The following is a 15,277-nucleotide window of genomic DNA, read 5'->3' on the forward strand; positions in this document are numbered from 1 at the left end:
GCTCGTTCTGCCTATTCGAATTTGTATTTTTGAAGTGATTCTTGGCCTGATCACTTAGGAATTCTCGAAGGTGACCCTCGTTTAATAGACGGGCTACCCCTTCCCTCAGCTGTCTGCAGTCTTCAGTTCTATGACCATGGGTACCATGGTATTTGCACATTTGATTAGGGTTTCTTTGAGTTGGATCAGTCTGTAAGGGTCTGAGCCATCTAGTATCCTTAATCCAACCAATGGCTGATACAATAACTGATGCATCGATGCTGAAGTTGTATTCTGACAGCCGAGGTTCTTCTTTGGTCCCGTCATCCCTATCGAAACCACATTTGTTCATAATCCCCTGGGAACTCTGTCCCCGATTATTCCTTCTATCATTCCGTATGGGGTTGCATCCAGGCCCATTTCTGATCTCCAATATATGGCTGGTATCTATCTCTATTCGATCGTGGTTCCCGATCGACGTCCCTTCTAACTCTGTCCACAGGCCTGCTGGGATAAATCGAACCAATTGGAGCTCCCAATTGATCATCTTCGACCCTAATCTTCTACTGATACCGATTGTGTACCTCGGCCCAAGTGACAACTGGATATTCAATCAAATTTTGCTTCAATTGTTGTGAGTCTATGGAGCTCCGAGTGTTGAGACCTTTTGTAAAGGCTTGAACAGCCCAGTCGTCGGTGACTGGAGGCAAATCCATCCTCTCCATTTGGAACCGAGATACGAATTTCCTGAGCATCTCGTTATCCTTCTGTCTTACCTTAAAGAGGTCTGATTTCCTCGTTGCAACTTTAATGGCTCTAGCATAGGCTTTCACAAAAGAATCTGCGAGCATAGCAAACGAATCAATAGAGTTGGGTGGTAAGTTATGATACCATATCATGGCACCCTTCGATAAAGTTTCTCCAAATTTCTTCAATAGAATAGATTCAATCTCATCATCTTCTAAGTCATTCCCCTTTATTGTGCATGTTTAAGAGGTGACATGCTCATTAGGATCGGTGGTCCCGTTGTATTTAGGGATCTCTGGCATATAGAATTTCTTAGGAATGGTTTTTGGAGCCGCACTTCGAGGGAAAGGCTTCTGCACGAACTTCTTTGAATCTGACCCCTTTACAATCAGGGGTGCCTCTGGTATTTGGTCAACCCGTGAGTTGTACGTCTCTACCTTTTTGTCATTAGACTCAATTTTCTTTTCACCTGATTCGATCCTCTTAGTGAACTCCTCAAGCATCTTCATAATGGCAGGATCAGTCCCTAATTCATTAGCATTTGATTTCTCCAGTATAGGTTCAATTCTATGAACAACTTCTTGTGATGTTTCAAGCTCAATTCTGCTTGGTGCTCGATTCTGATTTTGGAGTTGCGTTATCGCAGCTTATTGAGTCTTCAACATTTTGAATATTATTCCAGGGCTAATTTCGCCTTCTCCACCGCTTTGCACGTTCTGATTGGCTGCTCGGGCATCTCTACAGACACTATTTCCAGGGTGAACGCCCAAATTTGCATTTAGGGTGACATACAAACTAATATCGACGGGGTCTGTGATCGGTATTCCCTCGTGGACAGCTTGAGGCACTTCGATCCCTGGGGCGGCTACATTATCATTTTCTCCATGAAAATCGAGGTCGTCATCGGAGTGAGTGGATACTGCTTGTGAGTTAAGACATATTGATCCTGAAATCAAAAACACTTACGAGAACAAGTGTAAAACAGTGTGTGTTATGAGAATTAATACCAGGAAATCACTATTATCCTTAGTCTCATGGTGGGCGTCAAATTATTTACCCTTAAATTTGGATAGCAGCTAAACTTATAAAGTGATTTTAAGGATAAGTGATTTCACCTAATATCAATTGACAAATGCAAAGAGAAATAATAAGAATTAATAATAATATAAAGCAAACCAGTGTTTGAACATGATTCAGCCCTCGAGCTTGAATACCTCGAACCAGTTTGTGCAAAAATAGTTAAAATATAAGAAGCTGATGAACAAGAATATAAGCTAGAAAGTATTGTATTGCTTTGATATGCGTGAATGTAAGGTATTTACAAAATGATCAAACCCCTCTTTATATAGTAGAGGAATCCTATTTATGGTACAATTCTAATTACGGAAGTAAATCCCATGATTAGCCTGAACAATCGCCCTTGATTTGATCTGATCCGGGATTTTTGCCGTGATCTTCGACCAGTCACGGATATCTCATTTTTCTGTTATTGCACTTTGCTCGAAGTCTATCGTATTTGGTCTCGATCGTTGCTAGCCTCGATCTCGACAGGCACCTCGACCCTGAACTAGATACCTTGTCTTCGTGCTCAGGTCTGATCTACTACGAGGCTGGCCTTCGATGCAATTCCCTGGCCTCGATCAAATAGTAAAATTGGGTAGGTCCAGTTTTAACCGTATACATCGCTGGCAATCATATACGGATCTTGAAATACTGGAACACATCAAGGAAAATTTGGCAAGTGAACAATTAAATTTATTTAGGGAGTCATGCTTTGAATACTTCCTCGATTTGCCCCCTAATATATGTACACAACATCAAATGATTAATGTATTGATAAAAAGGGAGTTGAATGACTATTATGCTGACATTTTCTCTGTAGAGATCAATGGTCAAAGGTTGAATTTTGGTTTGCGTGAATTTGGTATAGTTACTGGTCTAAAATGTGTTGCGTCGGAGGAAGATCTTGGGTTTGATCCACAAGTAAGACCAAACTTAATGGATAGTTACTTCCCAAACAAGGACAAAGTATAGAAGAAGCTTCTTCGAAATTGCTTCTTGACCAAGTCCTAGAAATGTGATGAACATGCATTCAAGCTTGCGATCTTGTACTTTATAGAGTTCTTCTTGTTTTCCACTGAGAAGGACATTACTGCAGTTGACATCTACAGGTTTCACATAGTAGATAGTGGACAGTTCAACTATTACCATTGAGGAATAGATGTTTATAAGGCATTGCTTCTTTTGGTACCGCATGTGCTTAGTACAAACGTGCATTACTATAGACTTGGTGGACTACCTCTTGCGCTTCAAGTTTGGATATACGAGTATTGTTCTATGGTTGATAAACAAATTGTCGTCCGTCTCCCCGGCAATAAAATACCTCATATTCTGAGATTGGCAAAATCCCAACTTTGGCAAAAAACCATAGAGAACCTTATATTCACTCCAACTTGGATCAAGGTAAAAAACTGTTTGTTTTTTTAATGCAATAGTTAAATTCTTAATATATATATAGTACATATACATCTGGCAAGTCAACATTGTATAATACAATATTATGGCATACAAAAAATAACACAATTATCATATAGTTATAATACATATTGAGTACATTATACGTATCACCATTGTATGGTAACTGTATCAGGCTATTTTTTGCATTTTCGAAGGACTCTGCAATGATATTATCGTTTGTCGTATTCCAGTCAAGCGTGAATTCCTTCAATGTTATATATAATGGATACATTCTGAACTTCTTGTAGTTCCTTTTCGTCTCTATATACACTCATAGCCCCATATCATTGTGAATTTTCATGGGAGGGCACTTGTCACTAACTATATATTTGATCTCCATTATTTTAACAGAGGTATCTATAGATAATTGCCGAGCAATGACTAAAATTAACTCATTGTAGCTTGACTCTATGTTAATTACAACTCCGTCGACATTGAAATCGACATACGACCAGTAATATCCCATCGGCCTGAGTGTTGAAGCATGATTGCCATAGTTGCCATTTGAATCTCTATCAGGCTTTGAATTAGACTCGATGTCAAACTTCAAAATTATATCACAGTGACAATAATTTTTCTTCTCCGGACTAATTTTGTTTGTCAAATATAGAAGAATACCGATTTAATCTATTCTATTTAGATTTTATGCTGCTCCGTTTATGGTAGGAAAAAGAAGAGATGGAGATTATGGGCAGAGATTGAGGTATTTTGAAGTAGATGAATCCCAGATACTTCGCTTGTAACTGAACGCGTTTGTTACAATAGTATTAAAAACCTACGGGCTTGGAAAGTTAATATACTTATTGTATAAAAATTGTTAAAGAAATTAGGGTATTTCTGGAAAACTATTAAACCTAGAGAAAATTGGTAATAAAATCTTTATTATAATATTACTAGGAAAAAATCCCAATCTGGACAATATAAGATAACCTATATAAGATAGGGGCCAGTATCGGATAAATAATGAATTAGCGTGGCCTAACTTTGATACCATGGAAAAGAAACGAACCTTAGAGCTAGCTTAACCCCGAAAGTTAGTTCATGAAGTGAGATTGTCCAAGACTATTTAAAGAAGCACATAAATATCGATGTAGGATTCACCAAAAATCATAAGGTACAAACTACACGTAAAGTAGTATGGAGGAAAGCAAATCAATGCCGACTTTCTTTGCAACCAAGGCGCACAAACATGAAGAAGATTTGCTAACGTGAGAAGATATAATCAAGGATATGGAGTTTCTTCTCCTGATATAAGCCATGTGGCTTATGAAAGATTTTAAGTTTTTCTAGTTTATTTCAATATACCAAAAAGAAACGTATATTATATACAATTCCATTTGTTGGCGCATATACAATTTTCTAAAATCATTTACACTGACAGAAGAGTTTTCACTTAGAATAAGAGAGAGAACATACAACCATCAATTATGCTATGAGATGACACCAATAATGGAATACTGAATGCAACTAGAATTTTCACATAGTTTCATCGTTATAAATGTTATACTTACCTTCTTTTCTTGTTACAACACTATAAACAATCACTAGTAACAGGGCGTAAGCAGAATTTTTTGTAAGCGGTGTCGAAATTTAGAGAGACGTACAAACGAAGAGATTACTTTAATGAAATCACACTTTAGAAAAACACAATTCAAATATAGTAGTATAGTTCTTCCCAACGAACTTTTATTTTTATAAAATGTACTCATAATAGACTCAGTACAAATATTACCCAAAAAAAACTATATAAGGCAGCAAAAATTTACTAAATAGCTCATTATCCACTCGAATCCATAGGACACTGCTTCTTTCAATAAATTTCCAGAAGAATACTAAAACATATTAAGAATAAAGTTGTTTTCACCGTGGGAAGTCGAACGCCTGACCACAAGTAGAAATTGGATTACTTCACCAACGGGCCAATGTAGTTGTTAACATCAAGTTGTGCCATTTATTATATTTAGACTATATTTCCTTTTGCAGATTATTTACATATATATTTAATAAATAAAACTTTCTGGCCAAGCGGTGTCTCAGCGTGCCTCCGCCCCTGACTAGTAATATCTATTAAACCCGAAAAGATTAGCCAGCTTGAATTATAGTACCTGCTCATATTGCAAATATAGTTTATGATTTTAGATTAAATTGTTTTAACTCCAAAGCTTAAACAGCTAGCCGTCTTAGCTCAGTGGTAGAGCGCGTGGCTTTTAACCACGTGGTCGTGGGTTCGATCCCCACAGACGGCGTAAGTTTAATTTTTGAAATGACTTTGTTTTTTTAAAGCATGCCCTGCTTATGAAAATTGCATCTTTTTTGTCTAGAGGAATGGGAGAGACGTATCCAAACACGTAACTACTTATTTTTTAAATCAGTTTTAGCACTTAAAAGTGTTTTTCAGTACCTAATACTTATTAGCTACTCTAAATCAGCTAAGCCAAACGGTTAAGTAGTAGTATTTGTGCAACACATTAATTTACTATACATATACTTTGATTTGAACCATATATATATAGAGAGAGAGTTGGATAGTCTTAATACTAGAATTAATTTCGATGACAAAAAAGTTATAGGAAGTGTAGTAATATTTTGTACTCATAGGTTTATAATCTTCAGTCACGTTTCATTTATGAGAAAGAAACAGAAAAATAAATAACCTTACTGTGGCTGTCTATTTCTACATTTCTTCTCTGCGTCCTTTTCAAACTTACGTGATAGTTAGGTCCTCTACCAAAACTTTACCAGCTGCCCTCCCTTTAGTTTCAAAATTAACTTTACAAAAAGAAGTTATGTGCATACTCAATTTAAATCAATCATCACTTTTTTTCTTTCTGTTCAAATTTAGCGTAGAACTTTTACTGTATACAGTGACGTACGTAAAAAAAATTCATAAGCGGTATCACAATTTAAAGAAGTGAACAAATGAATAAATTAGGTAATGATATATAGCAGTGTCATTTTCTATATTTATCTTCAACATACTTTTATTTTTCTTATATATATCTACGAACTAAAAAAATTTGACACACCGCATAAGAAAAGATGCATACATCCCTAACTGTATATACTTTTATTTGATTTGTATATATATACTCAGATAATTTTAATTAATATATTAAGTTTCAGACAACAAATTTCTAAGAAGTGTATAGCATTCTGTATTCGTCGATTTAAAACATTCAATCATTTTTATCTGTTTTTGAGAAAGAAACATGAATCAGCGACTATCCATTTCTGCATCTACTGCTGTGCGTAAATAGATTAATCAGTCTTCTCCGCTTCCTTTTCAAGCCTACGTGATAGTTAGGTCCTCATCAAAACTTTACTAATCATTACTTTAGTTTTAAAACTTTGTAATTGTTTACTCGTAAAACAGTACCGTTGAATTTATACATGGTTTATAGACAGGTGAATCGATTTGATCTCAAAATGAGAAATAAATTAAACAAGAATGTAAAACTTAGCATTGAAATCGAGATAAGACAACGAAAATCCTGATTTCGAGAGCAGAGCTTCCGGAGGCAGTAGTAACGATATTAATAAGCAAGAAGATAAAATATTATAGAGCTTTGAACAATGTATATTATAAGCTTGTCGGGAAATTCTCTCCCTTTACAATGGGTGTTGAGCTCACTATTTATACTTGTTCCTAGGGAACTGGGTCTTAGGATCAAACTCCTCTTATATGACGATTAAAGGGACCATTAGAATGTGTAATGGTAGGCAATGAATGTCATGTTCTCTGTAATGGACTACGTACTTAATGCTACAGAATATTCTCCACTAAATGCTACCGGATGACAAACATTTATTTTATCTTTATGAACATCATTTCCCTCGGGAACAAACAGGATTGTTGCCTTCGGAATTGATTGCCATTTGCATCGCTTTCCATTTGCCTTTGGCTCCACGTGTCGCATTATTATGCGAGCATCTAATATGAACATATTTTACCCTATACAGTGTTGGGTTTAAGCTTAAAATAAAGAGTGAATGAGAAATGAAGGAAAAATAAAATATTTGGATTTCCCTCCTTGACAAAGGGACATTGTCCCATATTGGAGGAGGAAAAGACTTTTGATGGGTACATATACAATTGCTCTTCTTCTAGCTCTTAAAGAGTTAAGAAGAAGGAAAGCTTCGTGTCGTCGTCATCGTCGCTCGCTTAGCTCGACTTCGGCTTCGACTTCGGATTTGGTCAAAGATTGATTGATTAATCTTTTTGGATAAAATTTCTTTCCGAATTTTTATTTAAACTTCCCTCCTGTTTTAAGTGATTGTTCTAAAAGATTGTAAACTTTCAGAAACAGTACTTTCATTGGCTATAAATTCGTTTGATTCCTCCCGTGGTTTTTGGTACCAATACACCGGTGAGTTAAATCGTTCTATCCTGGGAGGATAATATCCAGCACCGCGGGTACTTGAGGGGAATAATTTTCTTAAAGACACATTATGCATTTAGTGGGCTCGATTTATTCCGAAATTATATTTTTAGATATTATTTCGACATTCTGTTGCTGCTAACTTTCTGTTTCTGTTTCAGAAAGTTTACTATTTCGTTATTTATTATAGTAATACAGATTAACTAACATTCTTAATGAAATTATTTTATTGTAATCTGTATTCTGTTTTTGGAGATTAAAACTTGTGTGATTTTCTACTCCTTCTGAATTTTTCTATTTTGATTTGAAGATATAAAAACTTCATCGGAGTATTAAAATTCAGAAACGATTTGAAGAACATAAAAATTTCATCGTTTTCTGTAAAACAGTATATAAAAACTTCGGTTTTTATTTATTAAACGTACTATTTATCATTAATTGCAGTACTGTTTACTGTTCTGTTTTTTGCCATTAATTGAATTCTTCTGTTGTTGACAGTGAAAAATTACAATTGCTAATGAAAATCCTTCTACGACTATTGCAGCAACAATGATAGCCTCGTCAAGCCGAATTGTTGTTCCACCGGCCGAGAAATCGGGGAAATTTTTTGGAGCCAACTTCAAAGGATAGCAGGAAAGAGTGCTTTTCTGGCTTACCACACTTGGTATTCAGAAGTTCACCAGTGAAGATCCTCTCGTTCCTGTCGCCAACATGCCGGACAATGAGAAGTTTACGATTGTTGAGGCGTGAAAACAGGCAGACTTTCTTTGCAAAAGCTACATCCTAAGTGCTTTGGAGGATGACTTGTACAATTTGTACCGTGCTGGAAAAACTTTAAAAGAATTATGGGACACACTTGAGAAGAAGTACAAGACTGAAGATGCATGCTTGAAAAAGTCTGTGGTTGCCAAATTTATAGAATATAAAATGATAGACATCAAAATTGTTGAACCTAAGTTCAAGATCTTTAACTTATTTTTCACGATCTTATTGCTGAAGGTATGGTCGTGAATGAAGCATTTCAAGTGGATGCAATGATTGAAAAATTGCCTCATTCGTGGAGAGATTTCAAAAACTATCTTAAGCACAAGCACAAAGAAATGAAGTTGGAAGATCTTGTGATTCGTCTCAAGATTGAGGAAGACAACAAAACAGCCGAAAAGAAGTCTCGTGAAAATTCAACGATTATGGGAGCTAATATTGTTTAGGAGACTGCTCCAAAAAGTAAGAAAAGGAAGAGGTCTTCTGGACAGACTAAGGAGCAAACCAAAAAGAAATTCAAGGGCAACTGCTACAATTGTGGAAAAGCTGGTTACAGAGCCCCTGATTGTCGTCTCCCGAAAAAGGATAAGAAAGAGGGACAGACTAACATAGTGGAAAAGAATGATGACATTGAAAATCTATGTGCAATGCTTTTGGAATGCAATCTAGTTGGAAATTCAAAGTAGTAGTGGATTGACTCTGGAGCCACTCGATATGTTTGTGCTGTCAAAGAAGCATTTGCGACTTACTCTACTGCTGGTCCCAAAAAAAAGCTTTCCATGGGAAATACTGCAACAACCAAGATTGAAGGTTATGGGAAGATATTCCTAAAGATGACTTCTGGCAAGGTGTTAACGCTCAATAACGTTCTTCATGTTCCTACTATTAAGAAGAATTTAGTTTCTACTTCTTTACTTGTTAAGAATGGATTCAAATGTGTATTTGTATCTGACAAAGTTGATATAAGTAAGAATGAAATGTATGTTGGAAAAGGCTATCTCATAGAGGGCATTTTCAAACTTAATGTAATGGTTGTTAACAGTATGAATAAAATTTCAGCTTGTTCTTATTTATTGGAGTCAAATGATTTATGGCATATTCATTTAGGACATGTCAATTACAAATCTTTACGAAAGTTAATTAATTTAGAAATATTGCCTAAATTTGAGTGTAACAAATCAAAATGTCAAATATGTGTTGAATCTAAGTTTGTAAAATATTCTTATAAGTTTGTTGAAAGGAATTCAAATCCTTTAGGATTAATTCATACTGACATTTGTGTTATGACACCATCTCAAGGTGGAAAAACGTATTTTATAACTTTTATTGACGATTGCACTCGATATTATTATGTTTATTTGCTTAATAGTAAGAATGAAGCAATTGAAGCATTTAAGCAATACAAGAATGAAGTGGAGAATCAATTGAATAAAAAGATCAAAATGATTAGAAGTGACTGGGGTGAAGAATATGAATCTCCGTTTGCAAAAATATGTTCGGAATATGAAATTATTCATCAAACTACTTCCCCATACACACCTCAATCCAATGAAATTGCGGAAAGGAAAACCAGACGCTAAAGGAAATGATGAATTCTTCATTAATAAGTTCTGGATTACCGTAGAGTTTTTTTTTTTGGGGAGGGGGGAAGCTATCCTTACAGCTAACCGAATACTTAACAGAGTACTCCATAGCAAAACACAATATATTCCATATGAAAAATGGAAAGGAAGAAAACTCAGCTTGAAATATTTCAAAGTATGGGGGGTGTCTAGCAAAGGTACAGTTTCCTTTACCCAAAAGGGTTAAAATCGGACCAAAAACTGTAGATTGTATTTTTATTGGATATGCTACAAACAGTAAAGCATGTCGGTTTTTGGTTCACAAATCTGATAATCCCGAAATTCATTTTAATACGGTAATTGAATCAGATAATGCTGAATTTTTTGAAAGCATCTATCCGTATAAAACTGAATGTGAGTCATTAAGTGAAAGACCTAAACGACCATGGGAAGAACCAAAGTAAAATACTCCAAGTGAAGAAGATCCAAGGCGTAACAAACGTCAAAGTACATCTACTTCATTTGGACCAGATTTTGTGACATTTTTGCTAGAAAATGAGCCTCAAACTTTCAAAGCAGCTATGCATCTTTTGATTCAGCAGTTTGGAAAGAGGCAGTCAATAGTGAGATTCAATCAATTTGGATAACCATACATGGGAATATATTGATCTTCCTCCAGGAAATAAGCCTTTAGGTTCGAAATAGATTTTTAAACGAACAATGAAAGATGATGGCACCACTGACATATATAAGGCAAAACTTGTTGTCAAAGGTTATAGACAAAAGGAAGGCCTTGATTACTTTGACACTTACTTGCCAATAACGAGGATAACATATATTAGGGTGTTAGTGGCACTGATGGTCGTGTATGGACTTGAAATCCATCAAATGGATGTTAAAACAACTTTTTTAAATAGAGAATTGGAGGAAGAGATTTACATGGAATAACCTGAGGTTTTGTGGTTCCGGATAAAGAAAAAATGTGTGCAAACTTGTTAAGTCACTTTATGGACTTAAACAAGCACCCAAATAATGGCATGTTAAATTTGACCAAACAATATTGGCAAGTGGGTTTAAAATTAACGAGTATGATAAATGTGTTTACATTAAAAACACTCCAGGTCATGAAGTCATTGTTTATATGTTGATGACATGTTGATAATGAGCAAAAATATGCCAGATATAAATGCTACTAAGCGCATGTTGGCTAGCAAATTCGACATGAAAGACTTAGGAATTGCTGATGTGATCTTAGGAATCAGGATTCATAAGACTCCACAAGGTCTAACATTATCACAGTCTCACTACATTGAAAAAGTACTTGACAAGTTCAAGTATTTGGATTTCAAAACTGCCAAGACTCTAATTGACTCGAGTTATGCACTTCAAAAGAATGAAGGTGAAAGTAACTCATAACTAGACTATGCAAGAGTATTGGGAAGTTTTATGCATACCATGAATTGTACGCGACCAAATATAGCATGTGCTATTAGCAAACTGAGTCGGTTTATAAGTAATCCCAATCAAATACATTGGATGGCAATAAAACAAATTTTGGGGTATCTGAAACATACCCAATATTATGCGTTGATTGCAACAAATATCCCCCCGTGATTGAGAGATATAGTGATGCAAATTAGATCACCGAATCATCTGAAGTTAAATCCACGAGTGAATATGTTTTCACAATTGGGGGTGGAGCAGTGTCTTGGAAATCATCCAAACTAACGTGCATCGTCCGTTCTACAATGGAATCTGAATCCATAGTTTTAGATAAGGCCGGTGTAGAAGCTGAATGGCTCCGAAATTTCTTGGGAGATATTCTATTTTTGCCCAAACCTTTGGCACTTATATGTATACATTGTGATAGTCAAGCGGCAATAGGTAGGGCGAGGAGCGTTATGTATAACGAAAAATCTCGTCACATACGATAGAGTCACAATATCATTAGACAACTACTCTCTAGTGATGTTATCACTATTGACTATGTAAAGTCAAGAGATAACGTGTCAGATCCACTTACAAAAGACCTATCTAGAGAGGCAGTTGAAAGATCATCAAAGAAAATGGGGTTAAGGCCTAGGACAAGTCATCATGGCAGTAACTCTACCTAGCAGACTGGAGATCCCAAGAGCTAGGTTCAAAGAGATCAAATAAAGTTATGAATGACGATTCAACATTGTCAAATCTCAACCCATTCTCGTGATGAAGACAATGTTCAGAAATTGAGGTAAATCATTAAGGCATTTTGATGAGTCAATAAAGCTTAAAGCTTTTTAATGATTTGCTAAGTCTGGCAGAATATGACCAGATAGTGTGTCTATAGGATTACACGTTTAGAAATCACATATGTGAGTGTGAAGTGTAAGCCGCTTCAAGGGGAATGAAAGTAAATGCACATTATCTAAGCACTCATGAAACCAGGCAGTGTTCATGGCTGAAACGAATACAACCGTGATAACCGTAGATGGTTAAGGGTTGATTGTATGACTTATGTTGTCTAGGTATACAACAAAGCTCGACGGTTCAAAGATATCAAATCTATCGATTTACTGAGTATATTCGATATAAGTTCACTACGGAAAGTTTAAAGGAAAACCTACTTATTCAGATGCAATTAATTCTTGCATGTAAATCACACACTCGTCCATGCATTCCTTAGTCTTATAGCCATTCCCCATTCATGTGGGGATTGTTGGGTTTAAGCTTGGTTAGCTTAAAATAAAGAGTGAATAGGAAATGGAGGAAAAATAAAATATTTGAATTTCCTACCTTGATAAAGGGACATTATCCCACATTGGAGGAGGAAAAGACTTTTGATGGGTATATATACAATTGCTCTTCTTCTAGCTCTTAAAGAGTTAAGAAGAAGGCAAGCCTCGCGCTGTCGTCGTCATCGCTCGCTCGGCTTGGCTTCAGATTTGGATTTGGATTTGGTCAACAATTGATTGATTAATCTTTTTGGATAATTTTTTTAATTATATAATAAAATATTAATTAAATTAGCCAAATATCCAATTCGAACCGGATCCGTGCGCGACTCGATTCATTTTTTCCTGAATTTTTATTTAAATTTCCTCCCATTTTTTAGTGATTGTTCTGAAAGATTGTAAACTTTCAGAAACAGTACTTCCATTGGCTATAAATTCGTTTGATTCCTCATATTTTTCCTTACGAATTTTCTGAACTTCAAGACTTCTTCTTCTTCTGCACAAATCTATTCCAGTGTGATTTACTATCATTGAGTAGTTCACTGACACCGTAGTTTTTGGTACCAATACATCGGTGAGTTAAATCTTTCTATCCTAGGAAGATAATATTCCAGCACCTCGAATACTTGAGGGGAATAATTTCCCTAAGGACACGTTGTGCATTCAGTTGGCTCGATTTATTCCGGAATTATTTTTTCAGATATTATTTTGACATTATGTTGTTGCTAACTTTCGGTTTCAGAAAGTTTACTGTTTTGTTATTTATTATAGTAATACAGATTGACTAACATACACTAATATAAATAAATTATGTACATATTCACTTTAAATCAACTTTCACTTTTCTTTCTCTATCATTCTCTACATAGTTAAGGTAAATATAGAGACAAGCCTGAAAGGTCCAACTTAACTCGGTTGCACTAAAAGAAAAGAATAAAATGTTTACCATGTTTAAAACTTAGAAAACTTAGCAATGAAATGTTTGAATCTTTGAACTTTTACTTTCTCTTATTGCGAGGAGATTACTTGTCAACAAATTATACCATCCTCTCCTTCCTAAAGTTGGTTTTGCTTTATGTATTTGTCCTAATTCCTAAAGTGGAAGTTCACTTTATTATTTTGGGTAGGGTGTCTGCTGTCCACAAACACTCATACTAAAGTTTCTCTTTATCTTTTACTAACCAAAACTAGCACATATAAAAATTGAAAAATCAAATACATAAGGTTCTTTCTTTTAAAGAATCACATGCAAAAATCTCCTTCCATACTTTTAAGCGTGATTAACAACATTAGATGCAAGACGGAAAGGAATTTCATGGATTAGATAGCAAATAAGGTGATGAAATATAAAAAAATATACAATATTCAAAAAATCTAAGCAAAAAAGAAACTTTTTCAATGAGTATAGTTGAAATTCATTGAAAACATATAAATAAATCAATATACAAAATTTGAGGATAACTAAATCGAGTTCAAAAAGCGTTTAGGAAATAATACACAGAGAATGTAGGGACATGTTGTCACAGTTCCAAATATGCAAAAGCGATTCCTTAGCATAGAAGGATAAGCTATTCAAAGCACTTAGATTTTTGAGAAACCTAAAGATCATAGTATAATAATCTCCTTTTGACCTTCGAGGCTGACCAAAAACTGAAAGGGCTCGTCTGGTACGAGGAATAAGAGATAATTAATTAACTCCTTCTTTGTTCGGAGTTCACTATTTTATAAAATTGTTCATAATTATCTCGAAATTGTAGTGTTTTTTTATTCTTATGGGAGATTGGGATAATTAATCTGGAGATAATTAATTACAGAATAACTTATTTTCTAACCAGACGACCCCTAACTAGCTTACATAATTAATAATAGAATTGGCGTGAAAATACACATTAACTAACTCCATAGTTAAGCAAGTAATAATATATGTAAAACCACAAAATATATGTTTTTTGAGTTAGTGTAAACACCAAAATTTTTACGAGGTTGGATTATTTATTTATAAAAATAATTTTGATATAAGAGGGTTTCTCTAGATTATTTTCAGACTAGGCTCTCGCTCAACGGATCAAAGGTACGCCGCGGATAACAGTAGGCCAGCCGGGTCGTGAGCGCGGCGGGAACGGGCAACTATGACATAGATAGACAGATGCTAGTGTACTTCAGGAAACTAGCAAGTGATCAGGTGGGACATGGTGCAACTTGAGCTGATCGAGGACATGACCTTTAATAGGAGGGTGTGGAGATTGAGGATTAAGGCAGAAGGTAATTACAGAAAGTGTTCGCTCCAGAATGAGACTGATGAGTGATGATTGATGAGCATGATTATTATTTACACTTTGTAGTGATAATTGATTAAAACCTAGTAAATCTTTTGCTTTTAGAGTGATTTGAAAAGTAATCACATTTATTTTTTACAGTAGTATTTAAAAGGAGGAATTTCAAAAAGTATCAACGAGCTGTAAACTAATGTGTTTTGTGCAAGCATAAAAAATAATAAAGAATTCAGGCAAATAGTTATCCACCTAATCTCTTAAAGAAAAAATTAAAGTCAAATATATAATATATATATAATTCATGTATAATATAAATATAATTAACTGTGTCTAATTAATAGTATATA

The 15,277-nt window shown here is 35.0% G+C and overlaps 1 non-coding gene across 1 annotated transcript; it reads left to right on the plus strand.

Annotated features, from left to right (window-relative positions):
- Positions 1-5,417: 5,417 nt before the first annotated feature.
- On the plus strand, positions 5,418-5,489 carry TRNAK-UUU (transfer RNA lysine (anticodon UUU)). The gene has a single exon. It is a non-coding gene; the product is annotated as a tRNA-Lys (tRNA).
- The last annotated feature ends 9,788 nt before the right edge of the window (positions 5,490-15,277 follow it).

The sequence above is a fragment of the Nicotiana tabacum genome, chromosome 16 (assembly GCF_000715075.1).
Source record: "Nicotiana tabacum cultivar K326 chromosome 16, ASM71507v2, whole genome shotgun sequence".
In the NCBI taxonomy this organism is placed as follows: domain Eukaryota; kingdom Viridiplantae; phylum Streptophyta; class Magnoliopsida; order Solanales; family Solanaceae; genus Nicotiana; species Nicotiana tabacum.